At 39.1% G+C, this 15,867-nt stretch overlaps 1 long non-coding RNA gene across 4 annotated transcripts in view; it reads left to right on the top strand.

Moving 5' to 3' along the window:
• LOC135744718 (uncharacterized) overlaps nucleotides 1–15,867 on the top strand; it is an 86,124-nt gene that overhangs the window by 47,443 nt on the left and 22,814 nt on the right. The window lies entirely within an intron of this gene.

Raw genomic sequence — 15,867 nt, forward strand, 5'->3', positions numbered from 1 at the left:
GAGAGAGAGATAGTCCATACAGACAAGTTCTAGAGGTCTGCTGGTCTCTATATTAACTAAAGGGAATGCTCTTTGGGCTTTGGCTTTTCTCCTGATGGACCTTTCACATGTATTGACTTTGTGTTCCACATCTAGAAACATCCTTGGCCAGTAAAAGCGGGTGCGGACCAGATCCAAAGTACGCTCTCCTCCCATATGACCTACTGAATCATGCAGGGCTTCCAGTGCAATTTCTCTGAACTTCTGTGGAAGGACAAGTTGATGGAACTGATTTCCTCGGTCAGTACGTTTCCTGTATAGTACTCCATCTATGAAGGTGTATTGGCCCATAACTCTGAGAATCAACTGCACTTCTCTGGGTTCTTTACGTCTGACGCGGTAAGAGAGTCGTTTGCCAGTTTTTAAAAGTTCAATCACTCTGCTTATCATAGGATCCTGTGACTGTTCAGCAACCCACTCTTGCGGTGACATCCTGGGGAGAGTGCTCGACCCAGGAAGTAAATCTGCCTGCACAAACTCAGTTGGAATGGCATCAGCATTCATGGCCAAACACTCCACAGCAGTAAGTATCGGATCTCCTTCTCCTTCCTCCCTTTCAAGCTCATGCAACTATTGTCTCCTGCCAATGGCTTTCACTGCTTCACTTGGAAATGAGGTTCCATTCCCTTCTCTCATAAACTGAGCAAGGAATTGAGAAACACGATCATCTTCAGCTTCACAACTGAAATCTGCATTTGATTGAGGGTGTGGTCGATGGGACAGTCCATCGGCATCCAGGTTTTTCTTTCCTGCTCTATATTGAAGGCTGAAATTGAAATTTGATAAAGAAGCAAGCCAACGGTGTCCAGCAGCATCAAGCTTGGCTGATGTCAATATGTACGTCAGTGGGTTATTATCTGTCATGACAACAAACTCCACTCCATACAGGTAATCATAGAATTTTTCAGTTATGGCCCACTTCATGGCTAAAAATTCCAGCTTGTGGGTGGGATAACGTTTCTCACAATTTGATAGCCCCCTGCTGGCAAATGCGATAACCCTCAGATGGCCTTCTTGCTCCTGATATAAGGCAGCTCCCAGGCCTTGCAGGCTGGCATCTGTGTGAAGGATGTACGTACGGCAACTTAGGATTTGCAAACCCTAACACTGGAGTGCTGGTGAGCTTCTCAATTAAAGTCTGAAAAGAAACATCACACTCTGGTGTCCACCTGCTACCAAAAGGCTTCTTAAAGTCAATGTTGGAGGGAGATCTGGAATCTTTTTTCTTCCGGTGTGGACTATAACCAGCCGTAAGTGCATTTAGAGGCTTGGCAATCCTTGAGTAGTCCCGGACAAATCTCCGATAATACCCAGTGAATCCTAAGAATGATTTCAGTTCACGGATGTTAGTGGGTTTCGGCCAGGTAGTAAGTGCAGAGATTTTATCTGGGTCAGTCTCCACACCGTTTTCCGAAACAATGTGGCCAAGATACTTCACTGATTTCATGAAGAAATGACACTTATCAGGAGAAAGCTTAAGACCGAACTCTTTTAATCTGTTTAAGACTCTCATGAGGCGTTCTTCATGTTCCTCCAGAGTGTTTGAGAAAACAATTAGATCGTCAAGAAAGACAAGAACTTCTTTCAGGTGCAGGCTGCCCACACATTTTTCCATGACACGTTGGAAAGTGCTGGGTGCATTTGTGACCCCTTGTGGCAATCTGTTAAATTCCCAGAAACCCATTGGTGTCACAAATGCTGTCTTATGTTTGTCCTCCTCTTCTACCTCGACTTGATAATACCCAGATTTCAAGTCCATAACTGAAAACCATTTAGATCCTGTTAAGGCGGAGAACGTCTCTTCAATGTTGGGCAGCGCATAGGCATCCTTTATTGTTTGATTATTCAACTTCCGATAATCTACGCAGAGGCGTATGGACCCATTTTTCTTTTTTACCACCACTATGGGTGAGGCGAATGGACTTTCAGACTCCCGAATGATGTTTGCATCTATGAGTTCCTGTAAATGTAATCTAACAGCCTCATAATCAGAAGGATGGATAGGTCTCACCCGTTGTTTAAAAGGGGTTGGGTCAAAAAGTCGAATTTTGTGCTTAACGGCTGTGGTATGTCCATAATCAAGATCATTTGTTGCAAAGACGTCAGAAATGGAATTGAGCTTTTCTGTAATCCTGTTTTTCTCTTCAGAGAGAGGTGAGTTGGTGAAATCAAAAGATATCTTATTATCATGGTTAGTGGAACACATGGCATTGCAGCTAACCACTGCAGAGGGAAGAAATTTTGACTCTTTCTCTTCCACAGGAGTCTCCTTCAGTGATGACAGAACAGATGGAACATAAAGCTCAGCCAAGCAGCACTTTCTTGGAAGTGTTATTTCGTGGGCAGTTTCGTTCTGAAGAAGAATAGGCACTTTAAATGACGTTCTTCTAGGACTCGTGAGGACATAACTGCAAAGAAGTAAGCCACTAGGAAGTTTGGAGTGAGTGCATGGCTCCACCACAAGGGATGCATTTGTGGCTGTAGACACGCCCCTCACGTATCCATCCAAAACCATCTTTTGACCAGCAGGTATTTTGATGCTCTGTCTCCCGTTCAGTTTGACTTGGCCCAATTTTCCATTTCGTTGTTCAATGCGGTGTCTACGCAACAGGGTTTGGACTAAAGCGGAGTATGGAGGTAGTCCTTTGAGAACAGTATGGCCATTTCTGATTGTGGCACAAGATCTGAACAAAATATCAAGAGTGTTAGTGCCAACAAGTACTGGGATTTCAAGATTGAATTTGTAATTAGGAATGACAAGGGCTAGTGTGGTGACAGTTTCAGCTTTTCCGGTGATATCTTCAGGAAAATGCATGTCAACTTCTATGTAGCCCATATACGGCACGGTCTGCCCCCCAGCTCCCTCAACCTCAATGAGATTGTCTAAAGAAAGGATTGGACAGGATGATAAGTAAGTGTCATAAAAAGACTTGGACACAGTTGTTACCTGTGACCCTGAATCAAGAAGGGAAATACAAGGCTTTCCTTCAATGATGATTTCAGCTGTACATTTGGGACCTATGATACTAGAAGTTAGCTCACTATCATTAGCTAAACCATTGGAAGGGTTTTGATTTTGTATAGCTTCTCTTTTCAATTAATTGGGACACTTTATTTGGCAAAGGGCCCCAGTATGTCCCATTACTGAAACCCGCTCTGGTTTAACGGCATGCCAGTTCTCTTTGTCCAATCATCCTGTTTAGCTTTTAGCTCTTTGTACTTTCTGTCTACAAGGGCTTTGTTTATGGAGTATGGAATTATAACAGTGCCGTTGGGTTTTGAATTCTAATTCTTAGCACTGAATTTTTTTACATCAAATTTTTAACACTGAATTTTATTTTGCATCTAAATCCGACTTTGAATTTTAAAAGCCATCGAATATCTAGCACTGTTTTTTTTGCCTATGACATTTTTTCAATGTTTTAAAAAAATTCAGTGTAAAAAAAAATTCAATGTCTAAAAAAATTCAATGAAAAAAAATTCAATGTGTTTTAAAAGATTCAGTGTAAAAAAATTCAATGTTTCAAAAGATTTGGTGTAAAAAATTCAATGTCTCAAAAAATTCAGTGTAAAAATATTCAGAGTCAACATCCGGGGAAGCAAGGAGAAGCAATCGATCCCTGTATCAAATCATTCAACATCCAGCCAATCATTTACGCTCCATTGGTCACGTGACACCGAAACGAGAAGTGGGTGAAGTTCAGGCAAAGGGTTTATTTGCATTACATACGAATACATTTTTCACATCTGGCAGATCGTATCATCAGTATATCAGGACACAGTAGTCCGTTTACATTTATCAACATCAAAGTGACTACTGTATCTGGATGTGTGATCGATCCCGTGCGGGGAGACGCGCTGGATGAATAGCTTTCAATCACAAATGGCTACAACTGGCTTTAACCAGGTTGTCGCGGTAACTGCACTCCCGTATTGTACAGTTCTACTGAGAAGCAAACAGCAGAGAATAACTAGCAACCCTAATAACCGTGATTCACCTTTTTAGCTTTATATTTTAAGCTTTAAAGGTTTTATCTTTGCTTATTAATATTTGCAGCGTCCGCACCGCGTACTGTACCTGAACTCGACTTTCACCCACATGCTTTTTACCAACAAAATTAATATGAAACATGAGGATGACAATCCCGACTTCACTGTTTTAGTCTGCGTTAATAACGTGCTTTAGGCTCTGTCTGAACTTATACGTTTTTGTTCTGTAGCCTACTTTGTTCACTCACATATTTCTATATCAACAATAAACTGTTGTTACCTTTGTTTCCTGATAAGTTTAATTTGATTTAAATAAAAGAGCTAACAATTTCCTAAATTTCCTGTTCATGTCTCCCTCTAGTCTAATGTGTAAGAAGTGAAGTAATGTAATTTACAAACACATTTAGGTATAAGAAACTTACTTTGCATAAAACCAACACTGAGCAAATGTATTTGGTCAAATGTTTTTTCGTTCATAATAATAATAAAGAAACATTTAAAAAAACTATTTTAATTAAAGAAATGGAAATATTTAACAATCTGACTTTAAAAGCAAAAGTGATCTACAGATGAACGTCTTTGCCAAATATAGGCTATTTCCTATGCGGTTTGTTTAGTTCAGAAGGTAAAAAAATCCTTACCTGTATTTCCCTAATAATATAAATACAACACATCTATGTAAGAACGTAAGTCTCCGTGTTATTTTTACATTATGACTTAAAAGAACAATTTGGAAAATTAGATTAGAAGCGCGTGAATCCGCAATTACACTTTGAAGCAGGCCCGGTACTAGGCTTGCTGGACTGGGGGGGCAGTCAGGATTTTTGGGTGGGCAGCCATTTCTCGACTAAAATGATTCATACACTAAAATTATGGATGTTTCAATCCAATATTACTTTGCATGTCTTATAATAAAAGGCAATTTATATGTCATTTTGCACGTTCACATTTTAAAAGTAGATGCAATTAGATTAATGATTTATAATGTTATAATGATTACACTAGTTTGACACATTTAGTCACAGTTAATGAAATCAGGCAAGCAGGTGATATAAATATAAAGCTGTACATATAGCTATATTTTATTAATGTTTACACTGCATTTAATCTATTATTTTACTTATAGATAAATTAAAGCCATTCTTATACCTACCCTACCCAACATATGCCTTTATTCTAAATAAACACTTGTTAGGAACTTTATTTCCACTTCTCAAACATTTTCTTCATGTAAAATAATGTATTTTCAATGTGATAAGCTGTATTGTCATTAATTCCTGACGCTATCATTGCTGCTGCAGCAACCTCAAATATCACAACAAAGCACAATGCTTTAAATAATATATTGTTGCATCATGCAAGCAATTTGACATGCATGACAAATTCGTCAAAGATTATCCTGTTTGCCTACAGCACCAGACAAAAGCACAAGCCCTAAAATACTGTAAGTGTGATTTGCGACGAGACCAAAGATAAGTCAAACTGCTTTGTTTATAACACAGCAAATTAGATATTATAATACAACGCAACATTATAAAATACAACGTTTTACCTTACGATGACCTTGCGGAGTGAAAGCTCCTCTTGAACTTAAAAGTCTGTAGATTTTTGCGTGTGAAGTTTTCCTCAAACACGAGCTAAATGAGCTGATGAATGACGATGACAAAACCGCTAAAATTTGATTTTAAAACTGCACGCGATGCTCAGCTGTTACAATACTGTATATTTACTGTATAACCATCTTATATCATTAATATCTACTATATAGTATGCCACAACCAAACTGCATATTCTAATTTTAATAAACAGAACTACGTCTAAAACAAACACATGAAATGCTGCTGGAGACTTGCCATTGGCTGTTGTATTTGCATGAATAAATAATGAGGTGAGTCTAAGAAAGGATAAGGGGCTATTTTGGGCATGTTTTACTATAAAAAAAGTTTTAATTTAATATGTGTTGGGTTATTACGTTTATGTAATACTAAATTGCATTGTTTTTGATATATATTTTAAAGATGCGTTTTTTTTTAGTTACCGTCATAGAGAACAGTAGTACTTTTCTTGTGACTTAAATACTGCTGAAAAGACCTCCAAGGTTTGAATAAGCTAATCAGACGTTAGTGGGCGGGAGCTGTAAACGCTAGCGCTTGCCTAAAGAAGACTTTTTTTGTGTAAAGAGACTCCGTTATTTTAAGGTTGGCTGGACATTTTTGGGGGGGCACAAGGAAAATCTGAGGGGGCAATGCCCCCCCAGCCCCCCTGTAGACCCGGCCCTGCTTTGAAGGCATCTTATTTTTCCAGAGAAAGATATGGTAACATTTCTTCAGAAGAATTGCTGAAACCTATTAATTTACTGATGTTTTTATTAGTACTCCAGCTGTTTTATCGGCCTTTGAGATGGGACGCGGCAGTCAAGTTCATGCTGAAAGCGGGGTGAATTCCAAATGGCGTTATCGCCCTTGAAGGGCACTTCAGGAAGGGGATGTCACACAGTCGATCCAAATAAAGAGAAACTGATGTGCGTTTTTCATTGCTCTATTCGCCAAGTCTATTTGAATTGACCACACCATGAGACAATTGTGCAACTTTCTCTAGAGTTTATACATCAAGTGTTCTGATCTTCGAAGGGAATATGGCATAGAGATAATATGCTATTGGAATACGCCCTTTATCTTTTCGTGAGCGGCAGTCGCGTAGGCTTTAACCAATCATTGAACAGATTTTTAACAACAAATCATAAAACATTTTACTGACCCTAAAGTGTTAAAAAGATTGCGGGAAAATGTTTTGGAATTTCTTTTAATTCAAACATTAAAAATCTCATACATATAATTAAGAAACTACGCTTTAGGCAAATCATTAAACAAAATACACAGAAGAATTTTCGTTGTGTTTTATTTATCCATCTTGATGTGTGGCGCAAGAACGGATAACATTCCGATCACAAACGCAGCCGAGGACGGATCTCACTCAATCCAGCCATGGAATCTGCATTTACAGGTCAACGTCACACAAAACACCGCTAACTATCATTAATCTTCTCCCTGACAGCTGTCAAAAATAAAGGAGGTGGTAATGGAGCGCATTTTAACACTCCTGCTCGTATTTTTAAGTTATTCAGGCATATGTTTAATACGTTCCAACTATTCATGTAGAGATTTAATATTTAGTAGCAGAATTTAATGGATCGTTTTAATGTTTGAGTTTCCATGGCGACATATCAAGGGTCATTACGTGAATTTTGCGCTGGTCAGTCAGCAGTTCCTATCTCATTTAACACGTTTTAGGTTAAACACGTACAAACCATAATAACATTGACCAAATACATTTGCTCAGTGTTGGTTTTATGCAAAGTAAGTTTCTTATACCTAAATGTGTTTGTAAATTACATTACTTCACTTATTACACAAGAGAGAGACATGAACAGGAAATTTAGGAAATTGTTAGCTCTTTTATTTAAATCATATTAAACTTATCAGGAAACATAGGTAACAACAGTTTATGGTTGATATAGAAATATGTGAGTGAACAAAGTAGGCTACAGAACAAAAACGTATAAGTTCAGACAGAGCCTAAAGCACGTTATTACTGCAGACTAAAACAGTGCAGTCGGGATTGTCATCCTCATGTTTCACATTAATTTTGTTGGTAAAAAGCATGTGGGTGAAAGTCAAGTTCAGGTAAAGTCCGCGGGGCGGACGCTGCAAATAAACAAAGATAAAACCTTTAAGGCTTAAAATATAAAGCTAAAAAGGTGAATCACGGTTATTAGGGTTGCTAGTTATTCTCTGCTGTTTGCTTCTCAGTAGAACTGTACAATATGGGAGTGCAGTTACCGCGACAACCCTAAATCATATGGTTAAAGCCAGTTGGAGCCATTGTGATTGACAGCTATTCATCCAGCGCGTCTCCCCGCACGGGATCGATCACACATCCAGATACAGAAGCCACTTTGATGTTGATAAATGTAAACGGACTGTGTCCTGATATACTGATGATACGATCTGCCAGATATGAAAAATGTATTCGTATGTAATGCAAATAAACCCTTTGCCTGAACTTCACCGACTTCCCGTTTCGGTATCACATGACCAATGGAGAGTAAATGATTGGCTGGATGTTGAATGATTTGATACAGGGATCGATTGCTTCTCCTTGCTTCCCCGGATGTTGACTCTGAATATTTTTACACTGAATTTTTTGAGACGTTGAATTATTTTGCACTGAATTTTTTGAGACATTGAATTTTTTACACCAAATCTTTTGAAACATTGAATGTTTTTACACTGAATCTTTTAAAACACATTGAATTTTTTTTCACTGAATTTTTTTAGACATTGAATTTTTTTTTACACTGAATTTTTTTAAAACATTGAAAAAAATGTCAAAGGCACAAAAACTGTGCTAGAAATTCGATGGCTTTTAAAATTCAAAGTCTGATTTAGATGCAAAATAAAATTCAGTGTTAAAAATTTGATGTAAAAAAATTCAGTGCTAAGAATTAGAATTCAAAACCCAACGGCACAGATTTACTTCCATAATGGAGCCTTCACAGAGTCTGGCTACATGGCCATCTTCTCCACATCTAAAGCAGAACCACGGCTTTGGCGGTTTACTTGTTACATGTTGCACATTTGTCTCAACTTTGGCTGGCATTTGCTTTGGACTTTTCACTAATTCAGGTTCATGTCTCTCGTTCTTTTTAGATTTGGAGGATTCTAACTGCAATTTTAAATCAGCCACCTGCCTTCTCAAGGCCTCAGTCTCAGACAGACAAGCTTGCAATAATCCAGAATCACCATAAGCAGAGACATTTGTAGCTAACTGGACATGACTGGCAGCTTTATGCTTCGAACTACCTATGTGTCTCTGCATCCTGTCAAGCTTTGCAGCTCTTCGGTCTTCTTCAGTTCTTAAAAGCAACAACAACTCAGCAAAGTCGGGTGGTGTTCTTGCCTTAGACTCAAGCTGAAGAGTAAGTATCAAAGAGTGATCCCAACACCCACGCTGAAACTGTTTTAGTAGGTGCCGATTTGCAGAGGACTCCTTTACTCCACTCCGCCTGACAGCTGTGCTAAGAATGGTCTGTAATCTCTGTAAGTAGTCGGAAGCTTTTTCACCGGCATCCTGGTGAGTATTTAGGAACCTGGCAAAGATCTCATCGCCATCCTCTACCAGCCCGTAAGCAGAATCAAGGAGCTTTACATAATCTTTTGGAGGGGCAGTGGAACCCAATTGTTTGACTACATCTGAGGCTGGGGGTAAGAGACTTTCAAGGATCTTTCTCCGCTGAACATCTGGAGGCAGAGAATCTTGTAGTAGAAGGTCAACATGGAGGCACCATGTATCAATGTCAGCCTCACCGGGGGGTTTTGGAACCCTACCAGAAAAGGAACGCAGCCATTTTGAATGTGTTTGCACTGCAGAAGTGTCATTTTTAATGACATGTTCGACAACTATGCGTTGCACCTCAGGTGGGTTTAATTCATCTGTGGTAAGTACATTCAGTTCAGTTCAGTTCAGTTCAGTTCAGTTTATTAAAGTTGCATCTCATATCATATTTATATACAATGCAAGAGCAAAAATCTTAGGTCTACCACACCTTTTGACCAACAACAGTTCCAAACATTAAAAGACAACCCTAAAAACACACACACACACACACACACACACACATTCTGGTTTCCATGTTTTGTGGGGACATTCCATAGGCGTAATGCATTTTATACTGTACAAACTGTATATTCTATTCCCCTTACCTACCCCAGTCCCTAACCCCAACCATCACAGAAACCATTCAGCTACTTCACATTTTCAATAAACATCATTCTGTTTGATTTATAAGCTTGTTTCCTCATGGGGACATCAAAATGTCCCCACAAGGTCACAAAAACACTGGTATTCCTATCTTTGTGGGGACAATTGGTCCCCACAACGTGATAATTACCAGGTACACACACACACACACACACACACACACACACACACACACCAACAACAACAACAACAACAACAACAATAAACACAATAATAAATTATGATAAACACAATAACAACACAGTAAAAAAAACATGATACATTACATTACCATATAAATAATAAAAAGTACAATCTATCTGCCATTAAGAAACCTAATAGCTTGATAAAAAAATGACTCTCTGAGTCTGCAAGTTCTTGCTCGCAGACTACAGTATCGCTTGCCAGAGGGTAGCAGCTCGAAGAGGTTACTATTAGGGTGGCTAGGGTCCTTGACAATCCTTTGGGCCTTTTTCTCACACCTCTCTCGATACAGGTCTGCTATAGATACAAGCTCACAACCGCATATTTTCTGAGAGGTTTTAACCACTTTTTGTAGTGCTCTGCGGCTGTTTGCCGTGCAATTGCCATACCAAGAAGTAATGGCCCCTGTTAGGATATTTTCAATTGTGCCCCTATAAAAAGTACAAAGAACATTTGTGTCCATGCCGAATTTCCTCAACCGCCTAAGATGGAATAGGCGTTGCTGGGCCTTCCCCACTATTCCCGTAATGTGTAGGTCCCAAGTGAGGTTATTGGTAATGTTAACACCCAAGAACTTAAAACTGCTCACCCGTTCTACTGGACAACCATGAATCATCAGAGGAGTCAATTCTGCTCTTTTCCTCTTCCTGTAGTCCACCACTAATTCTTTCGTTTTTTCCACGTTTAGTGACAGATTGTTATCCTGACCCCATTGTACTAAATTCTCCACTTCTTCCCTGTACAACAACTCGTTATCATCTCTAATCAGACCCACTACTGTGGTGTCATCAGCATACTTAATAATGAGATTTGATGAGTGTAATGGTGTGCAGTCATATGTGTACAGAGAATAAAGCAGAGGACTTAGCACACATCCTTGAGGAGCTCCGATACTCACGGTCAGAGGCGCAGAGATAATAGACCCCATCCTAACCACCTGACGATGATTACTTAAAAAGTCCAAAATGAGATCACAGAGGTCCAATGGAATGCAAAGGTTCCTGAGTTTTTCAACCAGTCTAGTGGGAATTATTGTATTGAATGCCGAGCTATAATCGATAAAGAGAATCCTGGCATAAGAGTTCTCCTTTTCCAAATGTGTGAGTGTGTTATGAAGTACTATAGATATAGCATCCTCTGTAGATCTGTTTTCCCGATAGGCAAACTGATACTGATCCATAGTTTTTGGGACAAGATTATTAATGTAATCTCTTATAAACTGTTCGAAGCATTTACTCACTATAGGAGTAAGGGCAACAGGCCGCCAATCATTTAAGCATAGAATTTTACTCTTCTTGGGAATTGGCACTATTTCAGATGATTTAAAACAGGAGGGAAATACAGAGAGAGACAGACAGCGGTTGTAAATATCTGCGAACACACCTGCAAGTTGTATTGCACAGGTTCTGATCACCCGACCGGGAATCCCATCCGGTCCTGCAGCTTTTCGGATATTCACCCGTCCAAACACACGTCGCACATCGCCCTCTGTTATGTGAATATTATCCGATGTTATATTAGAAGAGTACATCCTGCTTACAGGACTGCTGACAGTGCTCCCCTGAAGGGTCATGTGTGTTTCTTCAAACTGAGCATAAAAAAGATTCAGTTCATCTGGCAGTGTATTTGAGACATTAGTTGCATAACTAGGTCTCGTCTTCAAATCTGATATAGAATGTATCCCCTGCCAAACCCTGCGAGAATCATTATCGCTCAGCTGTTTTTCAATTTTTTCCTTATATTGCCTCTTTGCCAGCTTAATTGTCTTACGGAGATTATATTGTGCAATTTTCTTTTCCTCCAGATCCCCAGAGGAAAAGGCTTTGTCTCTTGCAACGAGGGCCAGTTTTACAGAACGATTAAGCCATGCTTTTTGATTAGGAAACACACGAATAGTTCTTGTAGGGACGACATCTTCAAAACATTTTCGTATAAAACACATTACTAAGTCAGTATATTCATGAATATCAGCAGTCGCTTCCCTAAACACATCCCAATCCACAGTCCCAAAACAGTCCTGGAGCTCCGCCTCCGATTGGTCAGTCCAACAAGGGATCGTCCTCATGATGGGCGCTGTCTGCTTCAGCCTATACTTATAGGCCGGCAGCAGCAGAATAGAGGCGTGGTCTGACTTCCCGAACGGTGGCCGAAGGAGGGGTTTGTAAGCTTTGCTGAAGGGAGAATAACAATGATCCAAAGTTTTTTTACCGCGAGTTTTAAAATGTACATGCTGTGAATATTTCGGCAATACCTTACTCAAGGAAGCCTGGTTAAAATCTCCGAGCACGATGGAAGCTGCCTCTGGATGTTTATCTTCAACAGAGGCGACGGAATTGCAGTTCCCTTAACGCACTGTCCGTATTTGCCTGTGGCGGAATATAGACTGCTGTTAAGACAACGGCCGTAAACTCCCTGGGCAGCCAAAAAGGCCTACATAGCAACATTAAATACTCCACGTCAGGTGAGCAATATTCCTTTGTGGCGTGTATACTGTCCGGATTACACCACATGTTGTTAATAAGGAAACATACTCCACCGCCTTTCTTCTTCCCCGAGAATTCCGCCGATCTATCCGCTCGAAACACGGAGAAGCCCTGAGGGGCAACTGCATGGTCAGGAACACTCGGTGATAGCCAGGTTTCAGTTAAGCATATGACATTACAGTCTCTTATCTCGCGTTGAAAAGATGTTCTAGCCCAGAGCTCACTCAACTTATTATCCAGAGACTGAACATTTGCCAGAAGTATACTGGGAAGTGGGGATCGGGCTACTCGCCGCCTGTGTCTCACAAGTATCCCAGCTCTGCGTCCTCTTTTCCGGTGTTTGCGTCTGTGCCTTGGTCTTGCCGCTAAGTTAGTGTATAAGTATTCCTCTGTTGTTGCGACCAGTGGGTCAATATGAATGTAATCCGGAATGGAACGGTTAATCGTTGAATCGCGGATTTCCAATAAGATATCTCTGTCATATGTTAACAGACTAACAGCCTTACATACATATATTAAACACAAAAACACTAAAAACATTAAAAAACTGCGTGGTCGTGGAGGCGTGAGAGACATGGCAGCCATACTCGGCGCCATGTTGTCGGTCTGTGGCGCCATGTGATGTCAGTAGTGGTGACGTTGATTCAGATAACAGCCTTACATACATATATTAAACACAAAAACACAAAAACACTAAAAACATTAAAAAACTGCGTGGTCGTGGAGGCGTGAGAGACACGGCAGCCATACTCGGCGCCATGTTGTCGGTCTGTGGCGCCATGTGTGTATTCAATGTGGGCTTTGAAGTCTTTTTCCTTACTACTAGATCAGATATGCTGTCAGATTTTGGGACAGTGGATTTCATTTTTCCTCTTTTAAGCTGTGATTTTCCTTTGCGTCTTTGCAGGATGGAAGCGCTCTGATCAGTGACATCTGAATCAACGTCACCACTACTGACATCACTGGAATCCAGAGAACAGGGGCGTCAGTTTGTGTTGAAAAGTGGTGGGGACAAAAGATCATACGAAAAAACATTACAGCAGGACGGGAAAAATATTGAATAACGGCAACACCAGCTCAACCAAACAGTGCCAAAGCACCATACTGTAAAAATCATAATTTCGACATATGACATATTTCTTTGTATTTTTGTCTTGTTTTCAGTAAAATATCTAAAAATTCTTAAATTAAGATGCTTTTTCTAGATGAGCAAAATAACCTAAGAAAATAATTCTAGTTTTAGACCGAAAATACCAAATGTAAGTGATTTTGTGCATAAAACAAGCAAAATATCTGCCAATTGGGTAGGCAAACAAATCTTGAAAAAAAAATTTTAAACACTAAATTAAATTTTTTTTTTTTAGATTTTTTTGCTTGTTTTTATGCTCAAAATCACTTAATTTGATATTTTTGGTCTAAAAACTAGATTTTTGCTCATCAAGAAAAAGCATCTTAATTTAAGAATTTTTATATATTTTTACTGAAAACAAAACAAAAATACTAAGAATCGGACTTCCTTACATAGTATTTTTGTCTTGTTTTCAGTAGAAATATCTAAAAATTCTTAAATCAAGATGTATTTTCTTGATGAGTAAAATAACGTAAGAAAATAAGTCTAGTTTTAGACAAAAATATACAATTTAAGTAAGTTTGTGCTTAAAACAGGCAAAAATATCTGCCAATGGTGTGAGAAAATTTCAAGTTTTTAAGAAAAAAGAGAAATCTTATTTTTAGATTTTTTCTCATCCCATTGGCAAATATGTTTGCTTGTTTTAATCACAAATTCACTTAAAGTTTATATTTTTGGTCTAAAAACTAGACTCATTTTGCTCATCAAGAAAATCATCTTTATTTAAGAATTTTTTGATAATTCTACTGAAAACAAGACAAAAATACGGAGTAAGAAAGACATTTTTGCAGTGTAAGTCACACAGGTATTGTTTGATTTTTCAGAACATTTTAACCAAATGCTTCCAAAAAGTGGTGGGGAAAAAATCAGCCATTTCAAAAAGTGGTGGGGACATGTCCCCAGCGTCCCCAGTGTAAATGACACCTATGCCAGAGAAGAGTGCTCAGCTTGGGCATGTGACTGTTTAGTGAGTGGGGCTAACACTTTGACAGTATCTATATGCCAAGTCACTGTGGGGTTTCGCACATTGTTAACCTCTAGAGGTAATTCTGGCTCCAGGCTTAAAACAGGACTATGTGAATCAAACTCTACTATTGCAGTTGGCTGCCCTGACTGTACAGCGCTAGGGGCTACCCTCACTATTTTCACTACAACCCCATACTTTTTGAGAGTTTCAGCAATATCATCATCGGTATCTGTATCAGTGACACCTAACACACATACAGAACAATTTGCTTTGAGATGGTAGCGCCTTTCAACATCTGAGACACTCATTTTTCTATCAAAAGCCTTTCTTTTTCAAAAAGAATTTTACAGGAAATAAAATGTCACTTGGTAAAATAAAAAATGTGTGCTCAGGCTGTATTTATCCTCCTGGCTGGCTCGCCACGAAAAGGCTCGATGTAACACCGCAACACTGTACAAAGGATAATATCTGAATTTGTACTCAAGAGTTCAAAGGCAAATTAGGTTCGACTCAAGGAGGATAGAATAACACTGAGCCAAGTTATAAATGAAACTTAACAGCCGGCATTTTAATTGAAAATTCAAAAAAAAAAAAACTTTGGAAATAACTATTCCCACAATTTAAACAGATACTCTTAATACCACAATTAAGGGTGGGAGAAAGTGCTTGATATTGAGCTCAAGATAGAATAAAGAGGAAATAAAAATAAAATAAAATGTCCCAAAGTCTCTTGTATCCTGTGTATATATACGGTCCTCAGATATCCATGTGTGTTGAAACAGTTCTCAAGTATCCATGTGTGTAAATATAGTTCTCAATGTGAATGTGTGTAAAGGCCTTTTTGTAAATTTGTTCTACCCGGGTAGTGTGTACAAAGTGTGTGAGATCACAGCTTAGCTGTTATATCCCTTAAATCCACAAGGGGGCGTGGGTTCACTCCACGTGTGTAGATCAAAAAGGGCTCTGGCTCGCCAATCAAAAGTAGGTCACGATGCAGAATCGAAATCCACTCATAAAACCCAATCAGAGCTCTCATAAAGAACCACGGTAAATCAACCGAAAAAAATCAAATCTTTCATCAGATCTGGGATGCATTTCCAACCTCATGGATGCATGTCCAGCTGGCTTCTTCATCTGAACTAAACGCAGCCAGTTCACTCAATGCACTTAAGTCAACTAAAAAATAAAAACTACAAATAAAAATTTTTTCACAATTAAATTACACATGAAAGTAGTGTTCAATTTAAAGGGGTTAC

The sequence above is a fragment of the Paramisgurnus dabryanus genome, chromosome 5, assembly GCF_030506205.2.
Source record: "Paramisgurnus dabryanus chromosome 5, PD_genome_1.1, whole genome shotgun sequence".
NCBI lineage: Eukaryota > Metazoa > Chordata > Actinopteri > Cypriniformes > Cobitidae > Paramisgurnus > Paramisgurnus dabryanus.